Consider the following 16,579-nt stretch of genomic DNA (forward strand, 5'->3'; position numbering starts at 1 on the left):
CAAAATGGCAAGATAGTCAGACACAAAGCCAGATTGGTAGCCAGAGGTTTTGCACAGGTACCAGGTGAAGACTATCACGAGACCTACTCACCCACCGTGAGATATGAGAGCATTAGGCTTATGCTCAAGCTAGCTGCAGAGGAGAATCTACATGTTAGTCACCACGATGTGAATACAGCGTTTTTGTACGGATCTCTAGGTGAATCACTTTATATGCTTCCACCTGATGGCGTACAGGTAAAACAGGGATCTGTTTGTGCTCTAAAGAAGTCCCTTTATGGTCTCAAACAAAGTGCACGCTGTTGGCACACTAAACTCACTGAAGCATTGTTTTCTCTAGGTTTTCAGCAAGGGAAAGCTGATCCATGTGTATTTGTCAAAGAGGAGGGGCAAAAGAAGCTGTATTGTTTGTTTTATGTTGATGATATTTTATTCTTTTGGAAAGATGTCACAATGTACAATAACGCCCTAGCTCAACTGAAAGAGCACTTTGACATGAAAGATCTTGGTGAGGTAAACAACTACCTATCTCTGGAAATAGAAAGAGATCAAAGTGGTAACATTCTAGTACACCAGTCACGGAAAATTGCTGATGTGTTAAGCAAACTGAACCTGATGGATGCTAACCCTGTAGACACACCAATGACAACAGGATATCAGGTAGATGACACTGAAGAAGCATTTTCTGACACTACACTGTACAGAGGTTTGCTAGGCAAGCTAAACTTCATTGCCAGATGTTCAAGACCTGACATTGCTGTTAGCTGTAATTTGCTAAGCAGACAAGTTAACAATCCTACTGTTAAGGATTGGAAAGCTCTAAAACGCATAGCACGCTATTTGAAAGGCACTATGCATTACAGACTGAGATTTAACAATCAGAAGTCTGGTGGTCTTGAGATTTTTGCAGATGCAAGTTTTGGAAGTGACACTACAGACAGGAAAAGTACGTCTGGAGTTTGCTACATGTACAATCAGGATCTATTTGATTGGTCATGCAAGAAGCAAACAACAATTAGCTTAAGTACTTGTGAAGCTGAACTGAATGCACTGTCTTATTCACTTAAGGATTGTGAATGGTTGTTACAATTGTGCAAAGACATGAAAATTCCTGTCAAATGTCCAATCCAGGTTTACCAGGACAACAAAGCATGTTTGGCTTTGCTGAATTCGGAAGGTTGTAAGCAAAGCACAAAGCACTTGCAATTGAAGGTGCAACATGCTAGGGAACATATTCAGAAGGGACTCGTAACGGTGTCCTATATGCCAGGTAATGAAATTCCTGCTGATGTATTGTCCAAGATTGTATCAAGGGATCAACACTGTACCTATGTACAGAAGTTGGGTTTGTACTGATATTGTACGAACACACTGCCCAGTCATGTTCACAGAAAGGGGGAGGATGTTGGTTTCTGCTTCCTTCACTGTGCAGCGAAGTGCTTGTCACAAGACAATGTTTACATTCCACAGTCAGAGCACTGTTGGGTTTTCCCACGGGAATGGGAGACTGGATGTGACGTACACTGGTTTCCTGTTTTTCTCTTTCTCTAGGTGTTCTTCGTTCCAAAGAGAAGGACGGTTGCTTCTCTGCTCCCGCAGAGGCAAGATGCATATTTGTAATTTCTCAACATTGAACTGAAAATAAAGCAACGTTAAGCATGTGGCACGTACTGCTCATCATTCCGCTGTGCACAGGACTCAATCACATCCACCTACTCAACTTCAGATGTTATCCCAGGTGATCATCTATCCCCTAAATTGCGCGTGAAAATCTTAAATGGAGAGTTTGTTGATATGTTCAAGTTAGTTCCTCCTGCAGAGGAGTTAGGTGGGGGTGAAAAGAGGCCTTCCCATGGGAAGAGAAAGAGCAAGTACCCTTCCGTGCCTAGGACATTTGAAAACTGGCTCGATGGTTTCCAGGCCTTTATGGGGACGATTGTAGCGGCCTATCCCAAGCGAGCGGTTCACCTGGTTGCTTACCTTTCGCACATCCATACTCCTTGCACCGTCTCAGGGGAAGCCGCCGCCATAAGCTATGATAAGAAGTTTTGAACGAAGGCTTCTAGGATCCCGTTAGCACGCTGGGATCAGATCGAAAACAGCATCTGGTCAGCAGCAGTTGGTCCATATGTAGAGAAGAAATCGGTTGACTCATACCGATTGGCTAGGACCGAACAAAGAAGGGATTTCAAGCACAGGGTATGCTGGGAGTACAATAAAGGGTCATGCCAAAGGTCATCTTGTAAATACCCGCATGAATGCGATAGATGCGCCGGGGCTCACCCTGTAGCAACTTGCTTCAAGGGGGGGAAACAGCCCTTTTGTGGAGGCCGGGGGTTCCATCATTCCAGTTCCAGGGGAGCCCCTGCGGCAGGGAACAGAAGATGAGGTAGTTTTGGAGTTGGTGTTTTCCCCTATCAAGCTTGCCCCCCTTTGCGACCTTCTGTCCTTTTACCCGGATAAAAATGCAGCTTCCTACCTTTGGGAGGGATTTTCTAGCGGGTTTAGAATCCCAATAGCAGGTTCTTTGATAGCAAAATATTCCCCCAATCAGAAGTCTGTTAGGGAGAGACCGGAAGTCGCCGAGAGAAAGATAGCCAAAGAAGTGAGCGCAGGCAGGGTAGCAGGCCCGTTTGACAGCCCCCCCATCCCAAACTTACACATATCACCATCACGCATAGTTCCCAAGAAGACCCCTGGGGAATTTAGGCTCATTCACAATCTCTCTTATCCGAAAGGCGGCTCGGTTAATGATGCCATCCCACAAGAGTTATGCACGGTAAAATACACCTCCTTCGACCAGGCAGTTAAACTAATTTGGAGTTTTGGTCGCGGGGCACTTTTGGCAAAGTGCGATATTGAAGCAGCCTTTTGTCAGTGCACCCTAGTGACTTTTGGTTGCTGGGCTTCAAATTTCAAGGAAAATACTACTTTGACAGGGCCATGCCAATGGGCTGTGCAGTAGCCTGTTCGGCATTCGAAACTTTCAGCACCTTTTTGGACTGGGCCTTGCGTTTTAGGACTAATTCCACGGGGGAGATGCACTATCTGGATGATTTTATTTTCGTTGGAAAGTCCAACACGGGGGAATGCGCCTCCTTGCTTGGGGCCTTCTCAGCTCTGGCCCAGGACCTGGGTGTTCCCCTCGCAGCTGAAAAAACTGAGGGACCAGCCATGCGCCTCACGTACCTGGACATCGAGTTGGATACAATGGCCCAGTCATCCCGCTTACCTGAGGAAAAAATTGATGCCCTTAGGGAAATAATCCGAACCACCCTTACACTAAGGAAAATCACCCTTAGACAAATTCAATCCCTATTAGGTCATTTTAATTTCGCTTGTAGGGTAGTTTCCCCTGGACGCCCCTTCTGCGCCCGCCTGGCCAGGCTGTCAGTTGGTCTCAGACACCCACACCATGGGGTCCGTCTTTCCAAGTCGGTTAAGGCCGACCTCGAGGTGTGGATGACATTTTTGGAACACTACAATGGGGTATCTCTATGGCAGGATGTTCTAAATTTGTCATCAGATTTCCAGGTCCAATCAGATGCGGCTGGGTCCCTGGGCTTTGGCTTGTACTGCAGGGGACGATGGTGCATGCAATGATGGCCAACGGGGTGGCAGGGCCAGGCCATCATGCGGGATCTCACCTTTCTCGAGTTTTTTTCCAAAAGTAGTGGCCATTCACATCTGGACAGAGGAGTTTCGAAAACCGCCGTGTATGCTTCAGGACCAACAACCTGGCAGTGGTGAACATACTGGTCAGGCAGTCATCTCGGTCTGCGAGGGTCTCCTCCCTTCTGCGGGGGTTCATTCTCCAGTGCCTTGAGTACAACATAATTTTTTCAGCCAAATTCATTCTAGGTACCAGTAATGATATAGCCAATGCCTTGTCTCACTTTCAGATATCTCGCTTCCGGTCGCTAGCACCTGGAGCACAACTGTTGCCCGAATCCTTTCCAGAGCACCTGTGGAACGTGGGAGACGCAAAGTGATACAGGGAGTATTAGTGTCTGTTGCACCCTCCACTCTCAGGTCTTACAAGAAGGCCTGATGTGATTTCCTGGGTTTCAGGTCTGGGTTATCTGGGCTGTCACATAACATGCCACCCACCACTGATGATGTTCTGCTGTACCTTTCCCATCTTGACGATTTGGGGCGTGCTCCCAAAACCTTAAAGATTCATGTAGCCACCATCAGCTTCTTTTCTAAAGCCACATTTTCCTCCGACCCGTGTAGTGACTTCCTGATCCGCAGAGCTATTGAAGGTTGGGGCAGGTTACAACCCCCCAGGGCTGAGGGTCGTAAGCCAATTTCTTATGGGTTGCTATCTCAGATACGCATAAAGCTCAGGTCAATTTGCTGGACCAAGTTTGAGGCCCGCCTCTTTTCCACGGCGTACGCTATCGCCTTTTTTGGCGCTCTGAGAGTTGGCGAAGTTGTGGTTGAAGTTAGCGCAGGTGGTTCAATGCACGGCCTCCTTAGGGAGGACGTGCAGTTGTTTGAATCTACTTTGACTGTGCGGATTCGTCAGTCCAAAACTGATCAGGCCGGTAGGGGTGTTCTAGTTAAGCTTACAGCGTCGGTGCAGCAGGGCTCATGCCCGGCAAAGGACACTAGGCAGTACCTCTACCTCAGACCACCCAGCCCGGGTCCGCTTCTGGTTCACGAAGATGGGTCACCCTTATTGAGACACCAATTTACCAGCAAAGCTATTGAGGCTTGTGGTTTATCTTCCCAGGAGTATGCTGCGCACTCATTCAGGATTGGCGCCGCAACAACAGCCGTCCACTTGGGTCTGCCTGCGGATAAGATTAAAGAAATGGGCCGGTGGAAATCCAACGCTTATAAAAGTTATATTCACTAGAATGCGCTCTGCTATATTACCCCTACTTACCTGTTTTTTTCTGTCCTTTCATCCTCAGCTGTGCTCAGGAGAAGTGTGTGGATTTGCGGCCACAGTATACTCCATTGGGCCCGCGTACGGGCGGTCAGCTGTGGCCTTGCGCCTAATCTTGGTTTACCACCTGGAGTTCGAGTTTCCTGGTTTTCGAGAAGAGGCATGCGTTGGGAAGAGCTTATGCCATTGCTGTGGGAGAAAGTAGCCACGTTCGGCCCTCCCGACATCCTTGTCATTCAATTCGGGGAGAATGACCTTGCTAACAGAAGGAGTGTGGACTTGTTGTGGAACATAAAAAGAGACTTGGATGCGTTTGCTGCCTTGTGTCCCAGAACGACGGTGTTCTGGTCCTCCTTCCTGAAGAGAATTTTTTGGCGCGGTGCGCAGAGCTGTATGGCCATTGAAAAAACCAGGAAACTCGTAAAACGGGCAGTGGCCCGTTGGGTGCGCTTCATGAATGGCCGAGTCATTTATCATGACCGTATGCGGATCGGCGACCAAGCCTTATACCGGAATGATGGGGTGCATCTCTCAGGCCTGGGGAACGACATTTGGTTAGATAGTGTCATCAACAGCATTTGGGATTGGTTGCAGCCGTGAGGGTATTGGTGGCGAGCCTTTTCGGCTCGGGTGGTGGTTAGGCATTGGAATAATGTGTTGTGGTGTGTCGAAGGGCTAGGTGTGGCCATCGCCTATGCCTTCAATTTTGGGGTATTCCGTTAAAGGAATCTGGCGGTCGTGTACTCTGTCTGATGCCTGCTTGGTGGGAGGCCATGGCACGACCCTCGGTGACATCAGGGGAGAGCCTATAGTTGGATTAGCATCAACAGGCTCCACCTACTGGTGAATAAACCCCCTTGTTTTAGACATCCAATGCGTAAGCCAATACCTTTTCACTGCTGTAATCAATAAAGTTGTGGCCTTTTCTTACCCATTAACCTTATATCACGTGTCCTTGCGTATTCATTTCACATTGCAGAGGTCAGGTCCTCGAACCACAACATAATGATGGCTGACTGGGAACAGTTATGGACCACGGGTATGAAATTCACGGCATGTAGAAAAAAGAAAGAGGAAATTAAATATATATATATATTAAAAGGTAAGGGAGTGGAGGGGCGGGGGAGTAAAGAAAGAAGGGGAGGAAGGCACCACACCAGGTGGAAAGGAAGGGTGGGCACTGTATGCGGGGATGGGGAGATAAGAGACAATAGTGAAAATCCGCCAAGATTCACAAATAAAACAAGCAAAAACCAGCGAGTAGAAAAGAGGGAGAATGGGAAGAAGTAAATCCAAAATGTTGTATCCTTATGTTGCTTTTTCTTTCTTCCGTTGACTCTCCCCGCGAGGTCAGCAATCCAAGTAATCTAAGGCGCAGCATCCATTTTCTCTTAGTCCATATGAAAAGCCAAGGATGTAGAGGGAGGCAAAATGGAGGATGTAAGTTCCGCTAGATTCAGCCAATGCTTCTGAAGTGGTCCGAAGAAAAGTTCAAAAGCACCTCTTAAACAGTTCTAATTCTCCCCCAAAACTCTCAGCAGAGCCACACTATTTAGTACTTCCACTTCTTTCAATATCAGTCCATGTTCTTTTTATTTAAACACATCCAAAATAAAGTCTGAAGAGTCTCATTTGTAAATATAACCAAGCAGGCAAAAGGAATGATGAAAAGAGGAATGGCTCCTTCCCTTCGCTGGCACAAAGCACTCCGACTGAGATGTTGCAGCAAGGTTTCAAATCAGTTTTTGCTTTATCTTATCTTCCAAGCAATGTTTTGCCTCGAAACAAAATTACTTTGTATCTGAGGACTTTCCGCTACACCCACTTGGCAGCTACTTTATTGCTCATTTTCCTCTCCCAGCCTTCCGTTATACGCCATTTCCCCCCTTCATTTATACTCGAACAGGCAGGTGATAAGGGATAGAAAAAGAGAGGGTAGAAAGCCCCTTCCTGTCGCTGGCAGAAAGCACTCCGACCGGGACGATACAAAGAGGTTTCTATTTTACTTTTATACTTGTCTTTATCTTCCAAACAACCCTTTGCCTCAGAACAGTTTTACTTTGAATCCAATGACTCCCAGCAATACCCACTTGGTGGCTACTTTCTTACTTTTTCTCCTCTCTCAGCCTTCCTTTATACGTTGTTTCCCCTTGCCGCCGGAATGGATTCCTTTTCCTCCTCACAGCACACGAATTCTGGAGATTTATTGCTGTACTCCTTCAGCTGCATTCCTTTAGTGATAACAGCTTTACTTGGAATCTTAATTCATTATTTAACCTTGGAAGCTTGCCGCTTTCGCTTGGAGCTTGAGGCTTCACAACACATTCCCTCAATACTTCACAGACTTCACAACACGGGGTCTGATTCCTCCCCCTCTGTGCCACAGCTCAATCCTGTCTTCAAATCTGTTTTTAAAGTCCGAAAACAGGAGAGCTCAAGCAGCACCGCCAGGGACTGTCCCTCAAGATAGTCCTCTTGAGGTTTTGAGGGCTACGTAGCCTTTGTAGCGTCTCTAAAGCCCCCGTGTTGTTCAAGGTCCCCCAGAGGGTTTCCTTGCACTCCTTTTTTGCTATGGCGGTTTCACCGGAAGTCCAAAGACGTGCCCAAGGATTAAGACATTCTGGGAGATGATTTATAGCGAAATGAAAAAGGTATTCAAATATACCTTCCTGAAGAAACCAGATGCCTTTCTCCTGGGCATGGCCGGCCAATTGGTGCTAAAGAAGGATAGAAGTTTTTTAATGTATGCAACAACAGCAGCAAGAATACTCATCGCGAAGTATTGGAAGACACAAGATTTACCCACCAGGGAAGAATGGCAGATGAAGTTGATGGACTATATGGAACTTGCGGAAATGACTGGCAGAATCCGAGACCAGGGAGAAGAGTCGGTGGAAGAAGACTGGAAAAAGTTTAAAGACTATTTACAGAAACACTGCAAAATTAATGAATGTTAGAAGAATGTTGGAATGAAGTTATATGGCTTTAGTAGAAATGTCATAAGGAATTAAGTATAAATAGATTAATAGAATATTAAAGGAAAAATAAGGTTAGAATGTGTTAAGATAATTATAGGCTAGAAAACAGAGGAAGATGGAAAGGAATAGCTGAAACAACTAACAGAAGTGGAATACAAAAAGGGAGGTGTGAGGAGGTCATGGAAATAAGTGAATGGAAGATAAGATACTGAAATTGTTTGATGTGTTTTAAACTGTTTTTGTTTGGCTATGTTAGTTTAATGTGTCAGTGTTATGTAGTGTTTTGGTATTGTATTGTTCTTTTTTTCTTTCTTCTTTTTTTGTAGTGTTGTGTTTAAATTGTTGGAAAAGTAATAAATATTATTTTCAAAAAAATAAAAAATAAAAAGACAATAGAGAAGACACTTGTCAGATATATAATGGGAGGAAGTGCTGCTATCTTCCATAAAGACTTTGTGAAGATATCTGGCATATTGATTTCTGAAATGCAGGAGCTGTTTTTTGTCTACATCTGGAAAGTGTTGAATGCCATTTTGGATCAAGATGACAGACTAGACTGTTCCAAACTACACTAATTTGGACACCTCTGAAGAGGCATTCACCCAATTTGGCATGATGCTCCCCAAGGTGGAAGAAAAGATATTTATTTGGTTGGAGAATCATATCACAAAATTAAAATAAGTGTAAATTTCCAGGGATAGTTCTTTTAAGGTTCACATCTTGTCTTAGAATGTACAGAACAGTGTCATCCTCCCCTCACTTCGGTGTTACAGTGTGTGTTTCTTTTCTTTCCAGTCAGTGCCCACTGAACTTCCTATGTCCACAGTTAATGGGGACAGAATTGGGAAAACCATTAACTTAACAGCATGTGAAGAAAGTACTGAAAATTTACAGCCTGTGAAGTATTGAGGGAAAACCTAATCAAGATGTTTTATAGATGGTACTTAACACCTACTGTCAGAGGCTGCCTCAGGTCTCAGCTCACAAAAGACCAACGCCAAGCTCTTCTTATATACAAGGATGTTTATTGCAGTTCATTATTGGTTCCACAACCGAGGCGCGCAGCCCCGCGTCTCTAACGTCAGACATTTGAAGTCCCCTCTGAGTCGGTCCCGCCTCTACACCAACTTAAGAGGCTTGTGCTAGACCACCTCTTCCTGTCTTTCCTTTTCCGCAGGGTCTTTCTGCCCCCCTGGGTTCCTTCCCTCCTGCTCTCTCCTGAAGCGGATTCCTCAGATGCCTGTTCCCCCCTCCTTCGTGCTTTGGGGCCAGGCTCCTCCTCCGGGCTTTCTCCATTTCCGTGCGCCTCCACATTTGAACTTGGCGCGCGTTCGCTACTCCTGACCTTCCTTTTGACACTTACACTACTCCCTGTACTACTCTCCCCCTCTTCCGGCAGGATGTCCTGCCCCGATCTCCTTCCCCTGTCTCTTTCCTGCTCCGCTCCGTGTGTCACACTGGGAACTCCCCTCTCTTCCCTTCGTTCCTGCTGGGAAGCCGGCCCCGATCTCCCACTCCCGCTCGGGGTTTCCCTGCTGCTTCCCTGCTCCTGGCAGGTCCCCCCTGTGACCCCCCTTGTCCTGACTAGGGGCGCCCCCTCCTGAGAATCCTCCGATTCACTTGAGAGACTCATGGAAGATCTCAAGTCATTGTCATCCTCTTCCTCACTGTCCTGGGATTCTTCCTCGTCGCCCTCCGTCTCCTCCCTCACCTGTGCCTCTGTCTCTGAACCCCTGACATCCATCCCCCCTCGAAGCCCCCCCTTCCTCCCTCCCGCTGCTCGGGCGCAGGTTCCGGGGGCTCCGTCGTTGCGGAGGTCGCTGCCAGACACAGGTCGTCGACGTCGATCTCCTCTGCTTCCAGTTCATTGTTTGTGTACTCGAACCCATTGTCCTCTCCCAACATGTTCACGTCCTCCCCTCCCCCTGTTGCCTGGGTAGGGTCTGCTTGCCAAGGACCCACCCGCCACCTCATGCGCCAGTCCTCTTCTGGTTGGTCGTCCCACCAGTAAGAAGGGTTGGTGTCCACCCCCGAACACGATCCCCTTGGAGGGCTCGACTCTGGCGTCGTCTCCTCTGCGGAGGAGAACCCTCGGAAGGTGCTGGCGGAAAGTGTGGGCGTAAAAAGCCAATCATCGAAAAACTGTGCTGGCATGGGCCTGTGTGGGAAAAGGGCATGGAACTCGTCCTTGAGGAGGGGTTCGTCCAAAGCGTAGTCCGGCACCCAACTGTTGGTGCTGGCCGGGGCGCCCTCCCTGGCGAGAAAATATTCTACTCCCTCTTCCCCCCATCTCGAGTCCAGAATCTCTGTGACCTCGTTGACTGGTTCGTCCTTAGGTGACCTCCCCCTCTTGGGCGACTCCCTGCTTGGTTCTGGTGCCGTCCCTGACTCCTGAAATCTGTGTGGGGCCTTGTAGGGGGTGAGCACCGACCTATGAAAGACCGGGTGCATCCTGGAACCCTCGGGGAGGGCCAATCGAAACGCTACGGGATTGATCCTGGCCTCAACTTGGTACGGCCCTAGTTGCCTGTGTCCTAGCTTCTTTTTAGCTAACGACTTGACCGGCACCGCTTGGGCCGCTAACCATACCCAGTCTCCCACCTGGATGTCTTCCCCCTCCCTCCTGTGTTTGTCCGCCTGCACCTTATAGGCTTGTTTAGCTAGCTCTAAATGTCTCCGTAGCTCGTCGTGCACCTCTTGCAATTCTGCTGCGAAATGGTCGGCTTCTTGTGGCGCCCCCTCCCCCGTCGTTACGAGCCCCGGGAAGGTTCTGGGATGCCTTCCATTGTTAGCGAAGAACGGCGTCACCCCCGTCGACGCGTGCTTCGTGTTGTTGTAGGCAAACTCAGCCATCGGCAGGTAATCCACCCAAGCCGCGGGTCGCTGATTGGCGTAACATCTCAGGTACTGCTGCATGATCGCGTTGACCCTCTCTGCTTGGCCGTTGGTCTGCGGATGTCTCGCCGACGACAGGTTGATTTTGACGTGCAGGATCCCTAGGAGCTTCTGCCAGAAGCTGGACACAAACTGGCGCCCCCTGTCGGACAGAATGGACCGTGGCAACCCATGCACCTTGAACACGTGGTCGATGAACAGTTTGGCTGTCTGCTCCGCTGTCGCCACCTTCGCGCAAGGAATGAAATGCGCCATCTTGGTGAACAGGTCTACAACCACAAGCACCGCCGTCTTGCCTCGCGAACTGGGCAGATCAGTGACAAAGTCCAGCGCCACCCTCTCCCACGGTTGCAGTGGTGTTTCCAGCGGTTCCAGCAGTCCCGCTGGCTTCTGGTGCACTGGCTTGGACCTTTGGCACGTGTCACACCTGGCGACGTACTCCGCGACCTCCCCTCGCATCTGGGGCCACCAAAAGTCTCTGGCCACTAATTCCGTCGTCTTTTCCTTGCCGAAGTGGCCAGCGCTGGGTGCGTCATGCAACTGCTGCAGAACCTTCGCGCGGAGATCGTCTCCCGGAACGTAGAGAGCACCTTTACGGGTCAGCAGGCCGTCGCGTATCTGGAACTCGTCGTCCTTCGCTGTGCCCCTCCGCACCTCTTCCATCTTGGACTGTGCGAACGGATCCGCCTGCAGCGCGCGACGCACCGCCTCCAGGTCCATGGCGGCTGAAGCGCACGCCCACGCCTGCGGTGCAAAAATGTGCTTGGCTGCCGCCGGTGCCGCTTCCTCGAGATACTGTGGTTTCCTGGAGAGCGCATCTGCTATGACATTGTTGTCGCCTGGGATGTACTCTATCCTGAAATCGAAATCCGCAAAGAACTCCGCCCAGCGTATGTGCCTCTGGCTCTGTAGCTTCGCCGTGCGCCAGTACTCTAGGTTCCTGTGGTCCGTGCGGACCTGCACGGTGTGCTTGGCTCCGATGAGAAAGTGCCTCCACGCCTTGAAAGCTGCGTGGATGGCCAGCAACTCCCTGTCCCAAATGGTGTAGTTCTGCTCCGACTTGCTGAGCTTCCGGGAGTAGAAAGCACAGGGCCTCCAGTTTCCCTGCAGGTCTTCCTGTAAGATGACGGCCCCCACCGCTCTGTCAGATGCGTCAGTCTCAACCCTCATGGGCCTGCCAGGATTCACGTGTAGCAGCTGTTCTTCGGACGCGAAGAGACTCTTAAGTCTCCTGAAGGACTGCTCCGCTTGGTCCGTCCAGGTGAACTTCTTCTTCTTGGAGCTGAGAGTGTCCGTGATAGCTGCCGTCTCCTTGGCGAAACCCCTGATGAACTTGCGGTAAAAGTTGGCGAAGCCGACGAACCTCTGGACCTCTTTCCGATTTCACAGGCTCTTCCAGTCCAACACCGCGCGGACCTTGGCGCTGTCCATGGCTAGTCCCCTGTCGGACAGCCTATAGCCCAGAAAATCTACCTCCGTCACGTCGAATTGGCACTTCTCCAGCTTGGCGTAGAGCCTGTGCTCCCGTAGCCTCTGCAGGACCTCCTTCACGTTGCTCTCGTGAGCCTCCGGCGATTCTGAGAAGATCAGAATGTCGTCGAGGAAACATACGCACTTCTTGTAGAGGAGTCCCGCTAGCACGTGATGCATAAAAGCTTGGAAAAAGTGGGAGCCATTTTGGAGACCAAACGGCATAACTCTGTATTTGTAGGTGCCCAACGGCGTGAACATGGCCGTCTTCCACTCATCACCCTCTCGCACGCGTATGAGATTGTAAGCTCCGCGGAGATCCAACTTGGTGAAGATCTTCCCTTTCCGCACCGTCGCGAGCAGGTCGTCAATCTTGGGCATGGGAAAGGCCGCGGGCTTTGTCTTAGAGTTTATGAATCTGAAGTCTACGATCAGCCTCTTTTGGGGCGTGTCCTTCTTCTTCACAAAAAATACAGGACTGCCCGCTACAGCCTTCGATTCTCGGATGAATCCCCGCTGCAGGTTGTGATCTATGAACTCCCTGAGCTCCTGCAGCTCCTCCTCGGACATGGAATACAGCTTCACAGGCGGCAGCATTGTCCCTGGCAAGAGGTCAATAGCGCAGTCGTAGGGCCGGTGAGGTGGCAACTGGTCAGCCTCCTTTTCGCAGAAAACCTCCAAAAACCCCTTGTACTTGAGGGGTACTGCTTGCGCCATGCTGAGACGTAGCTGCTGCCCCTCCTCTTGGCCCTCCTCCTCCTGACCGGTCTGGATGCAATGCTGCGCGCAATAGGACGAGCCGAAGGTGAGCTGCCGCTGGTACCACGCCATGGTCGGGCTGTGCCTATCCAGCCAACTCATGCCTAACACTATAGGCGTGTCTGACAGGCGGGTTACGTTGAAACTGATGACTTCTCGGTGATTGCCAATCTGCATCACCATGGGCGGCGTCTGTTGTACCACTTGCCCCCCCAGCAGCTTCCTGCCATCCACTGTGACAACGTTCAATGGCAGCGTGGCTGGCAGAAGCTCTATGCGATGCTGCTTGACGAACTGCACCCCCACGAAGTCTGCGTTGCTCCCACTGTCAATTGTGATGGGGACCTCCAGGGTGCGTCCATTAGGTAGCTGGAGGGTTGCAGTGAGCTGCACTACAGGTTTGGGTGGCAGGGGGTCTGTAGGCTGCAAAAGCGCTGGGGACTGCTCTACTGACTCGCCTGGCTGTGCCCCAACATTGCTGATTCCAGCCAGGCATTGTCGTTTCCCTGAAACTGCTCTTCATGCTGTGCTGCTGCAGTTACTGTTGCCAAGGCTGCAGTGTGCTGCCGGAGCCTCTGGGGACACTCTTTCGCCATGTGCGTTGCACTGTCACAGATGTAACACTTCCTGTTCCCTCTAGGAGGCTTCTTCTTGACTGTTCCGGACGCTGGGGCTCTGGCCACTGACTGAGCCTTTGCACTCCCCAGTTCCATAGGCTCCACCCCTGGCTGCAGCTGAGGGGAGAGACGTGGACGTTCTGGATCTCTGGGAAACAAAGGAGGCACTCTAGACGGTGCGTGAAGCTGGCTACCCCCCCTCATTGCGCCAAGGGCGTTCTTCCTGGCGCACTCCAATGGCAAGCGCTCGCTGCACCACGTCTGCCAGGGTTTTAGGTCTGTCCCCCCTAGCCAGCTCGTCCTTCACAGGGCCAGAGAGCCCCTCCCAAAATAAGTCTCTGACAGCCAAAGAATCTTTCTCCCATCGCAGCACATTCAGCAAGGCGAAAAAGCGAGCATGGTACTGACGTACTGAAGCCTTGCCTTGCCTTAAACCATGGATCTGCTGGCGTGCCACATCCACATCCACGCTAGACTGAAAGCAAGCGTCCATGCATTTGATAAATTCATCAGAGTCCCTTCGAGCAGGGCAATCCTCGCGCCACAGATTGCGCAGCCAAGCCCTCGCTTCCCCATGCAAGTGGGACACAATTAAACCCACCTTCTCCTCCTCATCTTTAAAGTCGTCGCGAAGCAAATGCAACGCATATTCTACGTCTGCTTTAAAACTGGGGTATTGCTGCAGGTTCCCATCGAAGTGGGCTACCAAGTTGCCCCCTCTTCTGCCCAGTGCTACTCCAGCAGCTTTGGTCCCCGGGAACCCCACTTGGCATGCATGATCCCACCTGGCTTGCAGATCTTGGCACCGCTTTTCCGCCTCTTCCCCCTTCTTCTGGGAGACCACTACCTCAGTGGTAAGCCGGGAGACTGCGTTGCGTAGCTCAGCTATCTGCTGCTCCATACTCATGGCTGCCAAACTTGGTGAGCTTTGCAAAAAAAAAATTTGCGTATTTTTGAGAGGGGACTTACTGTCAGAGGCTGCCTCAGGTCTCAGCTCACAAAAGACCAACGCCAAACTCTTCTTATATACAAGGATGTTTATTGCAGTTCATTATTGGTTCCACAACCGAGGCGCGCAGCCCCGCGTCTCTAACGTCAGACATTTGAAGTCCCCTCTGAGTCGGTCCCGCCTCTACACCAACTTAAGAGGCTTGTGCTAGACCACCTCTTCCTGTCTTTCCTTTTCCGCAGGGTCTTTCTGCCCCCCTGGGTTCCTTCCCTCCTGCTCTCTCCTGAAGCAGATTCCTCAGATGCCTGTTCCCCCCTCCTTCGTGCTTTGGGGCCAGGCTCCTCCTCCGGGCTTTCTCCATTTCCGTGCGCCTCCACATTTGAACTTGGCGCGCGTTCGCTACCCCTGACCTTCCTTTTGACACTTACACTACTCCCTGTACTACTCTCCCCCTCTTCCGGCAGGACGTCCTGCCCCGATCTCCTTCCCCTGTCTCTTTCCTGCTCCACTCCGTGTGTCACACTGGGAACTCCCCTCTCTTCCCTTCGTTCCTGCTGGGAAGCCGGCCCCGATCTCCCACTCCCGCTCGGGGTTTCCCTGCTGCTTCCCTGCTCCTGGCAGGTCCCCCCTGTGACCCCCCTTGTCCTGACTAGGGGCGCCCCCTCCTGAGAATCCTCCGATTCACTTGAGAGACTCATGGAAGATCTCAAGTCATTGTCATCCTCTTCCTCACTGTCCTGGGATTCTTCCTCGTCGCCCTCCATCTCCTCCCTCACCTGTGCCTCTGTCTCTGAACCCCTGACACCTACCAAAATAGCTAAATTGTATAAGACAAAAACAAATCTGTGCTGGAGGTGTGATAAAACAGAGGGGACACTTATACATGTTTGGTGGACCTGTGAAAAAAATCAAAAGCTTCTAGAACACAGTGTATGATGAGCTTTATAAAATGTTTAAGTACAGTGGTACCTTGGGTTAAGTACTTAATCCATTTTGGAGGTCCGTTCTTAACCTGAAACTGTTCTTAACCTGAAACACCACTTTAGCTAATGGGGCCTCCTGCTGCTGTCGCGCCGCCGGAGCACGATTTCTGTTCTCATCCTGAAGCAAAGTTCTTAACCCCAGGTACTATTTCTGGGTTAGCGGAGTCTGTAACCTGAAGCATAAGTAACCTGAAGCGTATGTAACCCAAGGTACCACTGTATAACTTTATGAAAAATACAGAAGCTTTTCTACTAGGGATATCGGACACAGGTATAGCAAGAGAAGATCAGAAAATAGTCCTCTATGCCACAGGAGCGGCAAGGATCCTAAGTGCTAAAAAGTGGAAAAAAGAAACTGTGCCAACAAAAAAGGAATGGCAAGACATACTGTTAGAGTATATTGAACTGGCTAGATTAACAGAGGCAATTAGAGATCACACTAGACAAGAGTTTCAAAAAGCTTGAGGGAAATGCAGAGAATACTTCACAAAACAGTGCCCTAAAATACATACCTGGATTTGTTTCGATTAATGTCTGCAAGAGACTTTGTGGATATTTAAGTTATAATTAGAAAAATCTTAGTAATTATTCATAAAAGAAACAGTTTATAAGAAGTAAATAAAGAGGCCAGATACAGGATAAAGAAAGTATTTTATTTGGATGTTTGTATTGTTGGATGTTATGCTTACTGTATGTTATGTTCATGTTTAATGTGGGTGGATTTGTGTATTGGGGGGTGGGAGTTGTGTTATGTTGTAAATAAAATTCCAATATTTTTTAAAAAAAAAAATTACGAAAAAGGAATGTCTTTAGCAGGTGCTAAAAAGGCAACACAGAAGGCACATGTTGAATGCCTTTGGAAACCTCTGAAGATATTGTCACCAGATTTGACACACTGGCTCATGAGATGGAGGAGCTGGTTTTTATTTACATTTAGAAAGTTCTGGATGTCATTTTGAATAAAGTCTCCACTGCTTTGGACACCTCTGAAGATACAGTCATCCAATTTGCCATGATGCTCCCCAAGGTGG

At 49.6% G+C, this 16,579-nt stretch overlaps 1 long non-coding RNA gene across 1 annotated transcript in view; it reads right to left on the reverse strand.

Annotated features, from left to right (window-relative positions):
- Positions 1–16,172, reverse strand: part of LOC309529790 — a 56,000-nt gene extending 39,828 nt beyond the window's left edge. The window contains exon 1 of the long non-coding RNA XR_014218461.1: positions 15,968–16,172. This is a non-coding gene — a long non-coding RNA (uncharacterized lncRNA). The remainder of the gene's footprint in view (positions 1–15,967) is intronic.
- Positions 16,173–16,579: the final 407 nt, after the last annotated feature.

This window comes from Podarcis vaucheri, assembly GCF_965113315.1.
Source record: "Podarcis vaucheri genome assembly, chromosome: 3".
NCBI classification, from domain to species: Eukaryota; Metazoa; Chordata; class Lepidosauria; order Squamata; family Lacertidae; genus Podarcis; species Podarcis vaucheri.